This window comes from Pinus tabuliformis, chromosome 3_1 (genome assembly GCF_031772625.1).
Source record: "Pinus tabuliformis cultivar Carrire ecotype Pingquan chromosome 3_1, CPIR1, whole genome shotgun sequence".
NCBI classification, from domain to species: Eukaryota; Viridiplantae; Streptophyta; class Pinopsida; order Pinales; family Pinaceae; genus Pinus; species Pinus tabuliformis.
The window spans coordinates 123,969,783-123,979,102 of record NC_142301.1 but is presented as its reverse complement, the minus strand read 5'-3'; positions in this window follow the sequence as shown (position 1 = coordinate 123,979,102).

Here is a 9,320-nt window from a genome sequence, read left to right as displayed (position 1 = left end):
GGATTATGATGCAAATATCATCATGGTCAAACAACAATTAGAATGGAGAATTTCATAAGTGGGGAGAAATTTTCAAGATTTATATGCCATCATCACATGGTAAGAGCAATACAATTTTACCCCAACCAATGTACACTCCTTTCTACAAAGTGAAATATATTGGTTTTCCACTAACATTTATTAAACCAAATTTATGAAATGCATTTGAAGACATTGAGTCACTATGGAAAGAGAATGATGGGCACCTAGTTGAGGCTTTGGAAATGATTGAGTTAGATAAAATATGATGGTCCAAAGAGACAACAAATAATACCATTCTTTTATAGTTTGGACATTTTACACGAGTGAAATAAGGATAACAAGCAACAACTAACTAAATTAACATCATATAACAAATGATGAGGGAGTTCATTAATGTTCCCCTTACTACTAAAGTCTTTCTATTAAGTTTTCCTCATAAAATTAGACCAATTTCTAATGAACAAAAACTATTATCCATTGCATTGTGAATTAAGGTGATATGAGATTACTTTGTTATGAAATGTTTGATTTAAATCATTTACTTATAAAGGTTCCAAAATCTTAGTGAAGAGCATTTTCATAAATCCTTCACTTTGACCCTGAAACATAACATATGATTAAAAAGAAACACCAATAAAGAAACAAAATTGCATAAAATTTTGACTTCTTTCTTCTATGCTATTGTTTCTTATGCCATTGCCTTACGGCATTTCCTTTGCAACATGTGGTGCAAATTCTAGTTCATTCCTTTGCATTAGATCCTATATCATTGAATAATGGTTTTTATACCATAATTGTACCACATAAGAAAGGCATTTATGTTAACATATCTAAGATATTTGAAAATTTTAAGGTGGCATCCGTTAGTGTTGTTATATATGATATTGTCAAACACCTTCAGGTTCGAACTTTGAAATGAATAAATACTTGAAAGGCATGGAGGATCAATGACTAAAAGTACGGTATAAGTGAGAATGAAGATATTAGCATGTTGAAGATCCAGAAAGGCATTTTTTTATTCCCAACCTTAATATCCAATAGTAAGAAAGCCCTATATCATCAACACTGAAGACTTATATAAAATAACAGTCAGAAGGGCACCCTTTCAAGACACATTTGTGGGTAGATTATTCAAACAACAAAACTATCCTTATATTCTGAAGTGAGATTTATATTTCCAACGCTCACCTTATTGAGATTTCCTGTCGGCATTGTCTACTGTACTCAACAGCCCAACAACCTATTTTTGTGGTCATCTATTGGAAATTAATAAAATTATCTTATCATATCTCGCCTAATGGCTAAGTTTACATATTCAAAGGCATATTCCTTGCAGCCAATTTTTAACATTCGCTTTGAGGTTTGTAGATGTATTTCATAGCATAACTGGCAGAGGATGAACTAGAGATTTCAATTGTTATGAATAATTTACCCAAATGATCCTTTTGGATTGATTGTGTTAGTCCTTTTTGTGTCCACTTGAAGGAGTTCATTAACTATTAATGGAATTAATTTACTTGCAAATACTAAAGATCTCAGAGGAAGGAGTGGTGTGAATAAATATGAGGTTTTCAATCTTATAAGGAGTTTAAATATTGTACCAATTTGAATCACAATCAGACGAGGGAGATAGAAAATTTTGAGGTATGACATAGGAAATGACTAACCAACATCAATAGTTTGACATGCAAATGAATGCTAACCAACTTCATCGTGTGGACAAGAAAAATTCTTTATATGAAAAGAGAACAACAATAATGTTTTAAAAAAATGTTTCCCATCAAAGGCCAAAAATTTATTTAGTATTATACAAAAAGGTTTGGGTTACTATTTTATGTTAAGATAATAAGATTAGCATGAGATCTACAATCCCGTGGATAAATGCTGAATGGGCAACACAATAGTTTGTGTTTAAAATTTTTGTGAAGTCTTGGGTTCCAAAATCCAAAAGGAGAAAACAAAATTTATTTGGAAAAGCCCAAGGGACATGCCAGAATGGCTATTAGCATGAGGTTCGTCTTTAAACGGGCCATGAAAGATGTTTAAGTTTTTTGTAATGCCTTTCATCTTTGAGGCGTCTCCTTAGGAATTGTGTGACAAGTTGATTCAATGAATCAAAAGAAAACTTGAGTAGTGGATAATTATTGTAGCCCATTTATGTACATCTGTCATGAATATAACTTAATGAAAGTGTTTCCTTCAACAAAATTCAATGGGGAAGCGAATATGATGGAAGAAAAAAAATAAAAAAAATTGAGAACACGATAAACCATCATGGATAAATTTTAACCTGACAGAATTGATCATTGTAGTTTCTACAATATATAGACTCTGCATGCCAGAAATTGAATTGCCTTACCATTTCTCAGGCACAAGTTCCTAAGAAAAATACAGGGGTAGTTGAGTCTCTGGAAGGCTTAGAAAAAGACAGGCTCTAGCACAGTTCTAATCACTCCGAATTATTAAATAGGGCTGAGCTTGCACACGAGTGCACAGTTCACCTGGTTGGGGCAGTCGGTTTTCACGCACCTCGCTCGTGTTCGATTCTCATTATTTGTGGCGATGCGCGACAGCTTATATGTATCATCGTGCTTGTATATCGATATTTTGTGCCAGATGTTGTACCATCGTATATTGATTGTTGAGGGTTACGATCAGCATGACCCAAATATTGTAAAAATTATCTGTACAATATGTAATATAAATATAGCTTCTTCAGCGAGCCTACCCCGGAAAAAAAAATAGGGCCGAGCCATACTTCCAGAACCCAGCAATTCGAATAATTCCTCTTAAAGGAGCGAAATTTCTTTTGCTTCGATGCTCCTAGGAGGAGCTGAGTCTATTCTATGCTAATTAACTCATGGAGCAGGTAGCCAGTTGTTGATGTTTGGAACAGGTTTATTATCAAGACTATCGATGTTCTGTGGGTTAAAGGTTTTGGTTTTGGACACAAGAAATTGAATTTAGAAGTTTTGTCTGCCATGTGTTTGGTAAAGAATAGGATACGGTTCTATTGGTCCTGCCTGGAGAATTGCTCAATTCAACACATCAATAGGGAAGAAAACAGTACAGCAGATGGTCTTTCTAAAAAGGGACTCTTCTCTTCTTCAGAATTTTGGCATCTCGACATTATATCTGATGATGTCCATTATCAGATATCTGATTTTGCCCTTCCAGATTTGTAAAGAATTTGCATGGCAGTCGTCCTCTCTTTGGAGTTTTTGATATCAGAATTTATCAAAGTCGAATACAGAGTCAATTGTTTTTCTGATATAGGCTTTTTGTTGTTATATACAGAGGGGATCATATCTCTGTTCTTGCACAATAGAGAAAATTGTATTATTATGATTTTATATACTTCATATAATATATATCGCTTTTTTCCTTTGAAAAAAAAAAAAAAAGAACCCCCACCCCAAAATAACCTTGAAGAGGTTGTATGGTGGTAGGACTGCCAGCTGTTGCTACGATTGTCGAATTTATGGAGGGGCAAATTTTGGGTCAACAAGTCAAAACCCATCCCAGAAATCGAGAAGGGTCTAAATTCCAAATAGCGAAGGTTTTCTGAGAATGGATTTGAGATATCTTGTATGGAGCAGGGTTTCTAAATAAGAAAGTGGTCCTTCTAATAATAATAATATAGTTTTACCTTCTCTAAATACGAAAGTGGTCAATCTTTGCAAGTTTTCTTTTCATTGTCATGTATATCAGTTTTTAGAAAAAGGGCTTAGCTTTACCCTTGCTCCTAGAAAAATTCATCCTAAATATATTATTTGCAATATTGAGTTTGGCATTAAGGGCTTATCTAATCCCATGAAGGACAACATCGGGGAGGATTGTGCTATGATTCTCAGGAAGGCCAAACCCCCTAAGAGCACTATCAACAAGGCCGAATTTGAATCCCTTAAATCTTTAAAAAATAACCCCCATGTTGTCACTTTCAAAGCCGCAAATTTGTTCTATTATGGATCGAGAAGACTACCGAGAAAAATGCCCAATCATCTTTGTAACAATGATAGCTATAGAAAACATGAAAAAAACCCCTTAAAAAAGTTTTGAAAGTGGTTTTTGGTGACCACCAATATTACAACAAGAATGCTGCAACTCTTGGGCTACCAGCTTTACTTTATTAACCCGGGGTTCGTACAAACTTGGAGGTGACGATGTTGTGTACACAAGTAAAAGTGATGGTTCTGTTTTTTGTCACTATTTAGTTGGCAAGAGACCACTAGGGTTTTCAATCCATACTTCTATGAATTCAGAAGAAGCTTGGCTCCTTGATGAAAAAAATAGAAATCTACTCTAAGAGAGTTCTGATCTACTGTAATAATGAAAAAGACTGAAATTCAATGCTAAGGCACTCCATTTCCTAATTAACTGCTAAGAGATATGCTTTGCAATAATGCTAAATTAACATGAAGAAAATTCTATTGTCCTAAGCATGGAAGTAAAAAACATCAAACATCACTGTTATGCATGTAAAGGACTATAATAAATCTGTTTTGTCTTTTTATGCTTTTCATGAAAAATCAGGTGTGCAAGATAATCTCTTTTGGTGATGTGGCAGATGGCTGGAAGGTTCTGGAGATGGTTGGAAGGTTTGGGAGACCCTTGGGTGGCTTCCTAGAGGTTTTCCCTCAATTCGGCCTCAAAACAGGTGCTACAGGAAAACCTACAGGATGTACTAGAAACCTACAGGATTCCTTGTATTTCTACAAGATATAGCTGAGAGGAAAATCATGGGTGTTGGAGGTGATGGAAGGCTTAGGGAAGGTGGTTGATGGGTGGAATGGAGTGAGAAAAGGCCTAGGATCACTCAGAACCCAAAACCAAGTTTAGGATATGGTTGGATTCACTCAACATGCTTGGGGGAATTTCTATGTAAAATGATGAAATTGGCAAAGGTCTTGATGAAAACAAGGAATGCGTATGGGTGGATGAAGTTGGAAGGTGTTTTCTTGCTATGAGATCTCTTTCTACTTTTGAAGCACCTTCTCTCCATCAAACATGTGTATTTTCCAAAAAGTCATGTAATTCTCATGAGCTAGAAAAGCAAAATTTAATGAACTAATTGTCTACCTTATGCATGAGGAAATTGCTGAATAAAATGTAATCATGGATGAGATCTATTGCAAGAATAAAGATAGAAGAGATGAAAATGAAATTCCACACTTGCAAAACTGATCAAATGTTGTTTCAAGTACAGTAAACTCTAAATTTTATGAAAGAAATGGAAATCTATCTTTTGGGGATTGCATAAGGGTCTCTTCCTCAAATCATGATCCCAAAAGGAAGAGGTGATGCTAGGACACCTATTGACAGCTTTGTGGTGCTTCTTTTATCTCTTCTAGCCCACTACTGAAGTAAGTCACAAATGGAAGCAAACTAATATACAATTAATCAAATCTACACTATTTGCAATTAAATACTTCTAAAGACAATTTAACCATGAATCTATGAAACTAAGCTAAGCATACATATACAAGAAGAGAAGCCTTTGCTGCTAGGGTTGGGCCTTAACCCAAGAGCTCCAACCCTCTGAGTTAACTCAGTATTGGATCAAGAAAAAGCTCATTCTTATTACCAAAATAGAAAATTACATCAAAGCCTTCCACAAGTCTGGAGATTGAAAATAACTAGAGTTTTTACAACCAAAATTCAAATCCTAATGAGGCTCTAGGCCTCTCTACTTATACAACTAAAGTCCCCAATGAATTCCTTAAATTTAGGGAGGCTTAGCTCCCAAACTCGAGATGAACTAACTCTTTGTCTATCACTTGCTCGACTGCCTTCTAATCTTCATGACTTGGCTTCTTGCACTCCGAGCTGGTGGGATTAATGGAGGAATATTCGAATGGGGGAGGAGTAAATGAGGAGGATTTACCTCCTATAATCTCTCTCCCTTGTCCCATTCGAGTTTCAAACCTTAGTCTTGCCAAAATTCATTTATTTTCTCTTCCAAACCTACATTCAATGCATATTAGTTCACTAGGCATAATATCTGACTTTAACTCATCTCATTAAATAAAATATAATCAAAACATGTAATAAGTTGTGAGAAGAGATGGCTTGACTAAGCTAGGAGGTGAATTAAGGCCCATATAATTACCCAATGATGAGGCTCATCATCACCCCCCTACTGAAAGTGTTGCTCATCCTTTGAGAAACTCAATCAATATCCATGTCTTTCATAGCTCTAGTGGCCTCCCTGACATCCCATGCCTCTGTTGTGGTTTCCTCTTCTTGTGCATAGAAACCTGCCTTCTTTTCTACCTCCTTTCTTCTTCTTCCTTCCTCCCTTCTAGCATCCCTAAGAGTAGTGGTGGATTGAGTCTCAAGCCAATCCAGTTGACTTTGAGCCTTTGAATAGATTTCTTGTACATGGGTGTCATGTTTAGTTCTTCTCTCATTCTTTGAGGAGAGTGGTACTATAGTGTTGTTTTAATCAACCTTAATTGACTCAGACTGCAACATTAATTGTCAACCCAGGGTAGGTGTTGCTGTTTCAATGGAGTTCGCATTATCTGTGTTGATACACTCCAGTTGAGAATAAGAAAATGCAGAAAACTATGACAGATGTCATTGATCTAAATTGTTGAATCAAACCATGCGTGTAGATATAAAAACACTCTATAGAATTAAATCACAACTCGCAGCTATCAAAATAAAGGCGCGCCACACAGGAACTAACATCTATTCCAACTGGTTACTACCATTCTGTTAATTAACTCAGTGTAACAACATAATATAAATGAAATAGTAGCGAATGTAATCCACGATTTATACAACAATGAAAACCATAAATAAATTAACTAAACTAGAATGTACACTACCTATATCACTGCAATCCCTGCCAAAGAGGAGGGCCCTTCCTCCTCAGTAGGGCGTAGGAAGAACGCAAAAGTGATTAACAAATCAGTTGAAGGACAATAACATCATCACCGTGCTAATTGATATTAAAATAAACTGAGAATTACAGAAGCAGAGTAACAATACTCTTCTATATTCTATATCTTATACATGAAAAATCGATTCTTTAATAGTTATTACAACTCGAAATTCGAAACAGATTAGTGATGAGAATCTCATGATTCTCACGCTGATAAAAAATAAAAGAAGTTACAACCTATTTCTAAATACAAATATACATCAGTTATGATTGCAACTGCTTGAGCATTGTTGCTTCAAAGATAAACGATCCCTACTGCTGACAGCTATTATGTGGAATAGTACCCACATTTCCCAACTTTGGCGCAACAGCATCGAGTGAATGGTTTTTTGGGATGATGCATCATAACTGGCGATGGTACTGTTGGTGTGACAACGGATCGGCATGACGTGTAACAACATCCAATGTGTAACAACAATATGTAACAACATCCAATGTGTAACAGTAATCGGTAACAACATCCAATGTGTAGCAGCAACTTGTAATAGCACCTAATGTGTAGCAGCAGCCTGTAACAACACTCAAGGTGTAACAGTGAACCGTTCTACCCTTTCCTGCAATTAATCCTTGTTGTCTATCTTCTTCATAGCTTCATTCTCGCGAGCCATCAACTAAAAAGAAGAACTTCCCAAAATACTTCTTCAATGCTCTCCCAGTTAGTCACAAAAAGGAATAAAGTCTCGTATTATTAGGTAAAATATAACAAAGTAGCATGACAGTATAATATGTTAAAAAGGTAAGAAAACAAGGAATTTGGTCATATAAAGTCATAGGCCTAGGGGACAAAAAGGTCAAAATAGGGGAAAGAATGTCCAGAAAATAGGTTAAAAACCACTCCCAACATCTCCCCCCGACTGAAGCAACTGCATGTCCCCATGCAAAATCTCAGTTCCTTCTATTGTGCCCCCGATGCAAATCTGTGAAATTGTAGGCACCAACAGTATCATCGCCTGGAGCTGAGAATCCTTGATTAGCCATTAACTCACGTGGCCAAGGTTCCTCTTCAAAGTCACATAAATGATAATCAGGCTGATACTCTACCAATGGCAACCATATCAAAGGGAATTTGAACCCGAGGCCAATCCAGAATGCCCCCAGTTTTAGCACAATCTGAGCATATTCTAGCACTCGTGTAACAACAACCTCAAATTTCTTGTACTCAAAGGGGTCCCCTTCCTGTAACTTCGCGCTACAGGCTTCAATGCGCTTGAGTCATCCGGCTAGTGCTTGATTGCTCATGTTTGCAAATAGGTTGAGGCAGATCCTCACTATTCTTCTTCTATAAATGATTGATTGATCTCTGATTTCCGAAGTGCTCAAGAATAGTCTAAACTCTTGCTGGAGTTCGTAAGGCATTCCTGGTTCAGCCTTGACCCACAATGTTGTTCTTTCCTCATTGGTCTCTGCTGTTTTCTTGGCTAGGTGCCACTCAATCTGATTCCTCATGAATGAAAGGAAGGCCCGCAACTGCAAGTCCCCCATGTAGGAGAGGACACGTGCCACCATCTTCGTGCTCACGTATTCACACATAATATTGTGCAAGAACAACTCGCACAACAAACTCTGATCATCAAAATCACAGGAGCAAAAAATTTCCAAAAAGGTGCAGGTTGTAGAACCCAAATAGGACCTGTTCTCATAAACTTCCCTTAATTGAAATAAGTAGTAATGTTCCCACAGGAACATAGGGTATGACGGGGACGACCGCCTGCATGCTAGCAGGTTTAGAGCAAGGTCACAGAGTTTGGTCTTATAAAACGTGAGGTGTGAAACCTGCCAATGAAACTGATACATCTATTCATCCTTCTTCTTTACAATTTCCTTGTGCCTCCATGCCTCCTCTTTTCTTTCCCATTCTTCTTTTAGCCATTTTTCTCTTAGGGAATCCATCATTCTTTTATGCATTTTGAGTGGAATCACTCCCTCCTGTAGAGAGAGTGTCAACTGCTTCCACTTTTGTAGCTCTAGCAACAACAACAATTTGTCAGAATGCCATCCTTTATCAGGACCCGACGTTCCTTCTCATGAACTATCAATTGAGGGTATAGCAGCCTCCTAAGGGTGAAACTTTCCCACCTCGGTTGTTGGTTCTTGTGTAACAGTAGCTTCGTCGGTGGGTTTTATCATAGTTTCTTTATCTTCCTGGTCAATGTCCATTTTCATTGTTGGTTCTTGTGTAGCAGCAATGTTATCCACATACTTCCGTGCATCGTTTTCCTACGGACCGGCTTTGGTATTTTCTGCTGGTTCTTGTGTAGCAGTAGCATTGACTGTAGGCTCACCGATATTATCTTTCTCTTCCTCCTCTTGGCTGACTTTCTCCTCCACTTCTAGTTCTGATGAAACAACA